Source organism: Biomphalaria glabrata, chromosome 1 (genome assembly GCF_947242115.1).
Source record: "Biomphalaria glabrata chromosome 1, xgBioGlab47.1, whole genome shotgun sequence".
Taxonomy (NCBI): domain Eukaryota; kingdom Metazoa; phylum Mollusca; class Gastropoda; family Planorbidae; genus Biomphalaria; species Biomphalaria glabrata.
The window spans coordinates 21,429,803-21,432,212 of NC_074711.1; positions in this window are offsets into that span (position 1 = coordinate 21,429,803).

Here is a 2,410-nt window from a genome sequence, read left to right on the forward strand (position 1 = left end):
TCTGCATTTTGACATCATGACATGAGATAATGTACTTAATAAATATATGTCTAAATTCCTATTGGTACGGTATAAAAGTAAAATTATTTTTTTTTTAAATTCTCATTTAGACTCTTTTATTGAATTGGCCTAACACCGTTGTTTATTGGCAAAATAATGCAGATTTTAATCTAAATTTAAGTTGACTATTAGTCCTGTTCGTAGTTACTAAAATCTTAAATTGTGTATGTCTTCAATATAGAGTGAAAGAAGCTCAAAGAAAGGGTCGTCCGAAGAAACGCTGGCTATTATTATTATTATTATTTTATATTATTATTATGTTAGAAACAAATGAGTACTCATTCTCTGGCGCTGCCAGGTTCGAGTTTTGTTAAAGGGAAACAAAATTATTATTATTAAGAAAACTAACATGTTAGAATTTAATTAACACTCTACTGACAATTTAAGACTTAGGAAAAAAAAGCGACTTTGATTCATCTCAGAAATTTCCAGGAAGTGCCAATACAATTTGTTATTAGCGGCGTCGCAAGCTTTGTCAGGGTGTAGCACAGAGTGATGCAATCTGTCTTAGGGTCGCCGGCTCTGATTTTTCCTCAGGGTTGATTCCCGAAGCCTTTCCCATATTTGGGTATAGATACAAGTTGCAGATGTTAGAATTCAGAGTTTTCCTTCTCTTAGGTGGATAGCCAGCAAAGGCTAACGAGCCCCTCGACCCTGTCCAGGTTTAGACTCCAGTAACTCATATTTGTCCATTCTCCTATCAGTGATAACAGTTTAGATTCATAGGCCTACTACAGTAATAAGATTCACATTGATTTGTTATTTCGCTCTATTTATAAATATAACAAAAATGTAATTTAAGAACGATAAATATAAAATGGTTTTAAGTAAAATTAGTAATAATTTGAAACAATCTTACAGTTAGCACATTTTTAAAAATCTCTTACAGCTAGGAGCCTGCTTGGGCCCCTATTTTTGGTTGTGGGCCCGAGCACAATGAACCACTTCGTGCCATGGCTGCTATATTAAGCCACTGCTGTCTCTATTAGCAAAAATTATTAAACTCTTTACTTATTTATTTTTATTTTGTCAGTCATAGATCTAGATCAGTGATGCCCAAGGTACGGCCCACGGGCCAGATCCGGCCCGCGACGTGGTTCCATCCGGCCCGCCAAAACGCCAAAACAAAATAAGGAAAATCACCCACACCCCCTTGCCCAAAAAGAAAAGGTTGAAAAATGTAACTTTACCTACATTAGGGTTCTCTCTTTTTTCTAATGGATTGGTACCACGACATTGAACACTTTAATGTAAAATGTAACAGAAAAAGTGACACGGATCTTTACTTTTTTGTGTTTGGAACATGATAATAAGCCAACATATTTGTTTTTTAAAGAAAGTGTGGCTGTTTAAGCAAAACAAAAAACAGCATATGAACAGCATTATGAAGCAAATATGGCGGTATTGATGAGAATATTGAACACAAAGAGACAAGAAAATTAGTCGGTGGTAAAACATGCTAAATGTTGCTCACATTGGAAGTAGAGAAATGAACCCATTTTCCGACGCGTGAAAAAAAATAAAATCAAAATTCCAATTTGTTAATGTAAGTACTACATCCATGGGTTTCTCATAAAATTAGTTTCATTTCTGTTTTTATTTTTGTTACTTTTTCGGCCTTGTGGCCCGCGACACGAGTGTCGGAAATTAAAATGGCCCGCAGGTCGAATTAGGTTGGGCATCACTGATCTAGATCATAGACATGTATAAATATGTATATGATCTAGATATAGAAAGGCACCTTAAATTATTTAGAATAATCCATCTTCACAAACCGTACATTATACCCCCACCTTCCCGGGCCCAAAGAAAAAAAAAGTTCACATACTCACACTTTTAATATTCACTAATTCATTGTGACATTTTTTTCGAACTTTAATTTTGCTTTAGAATAAAGGAATATTGTAGATTTAGATATAGTCATTTTAACATTGTTAAACACACACACACTCACACACACACTTTTGTGCGCTTTACAGGTGTAAAAATGTAACCAAAAAAAAGTTACGCACCAAAAAAGTGTTCATTTGTGCTTAAGTGGAAGGAACATTGGAATTATTTTTTTATATTTTAGACATAAAATGTCGGCTCTCAAATAGATAACTAGACAGTGTTGGGGGGGGGGGGGGGTAAAATTTTACTGCTGCGGTTTCGATCTTGAAAATGGCTTATTTGCTAGACTTCTGAGAATAGCTGAAATATGTGAATTTTCGTATTTTATCTTCCATGGCAAGTTGGAGAGTTAGTGATTATGGATGAGTCAATGCGTGGTCAGGGCCGAGAATTTTATATAATCTACATCTAGTCTAGATGTAGATCTAGATCTAGATTAGATATCTATTCTAGAATC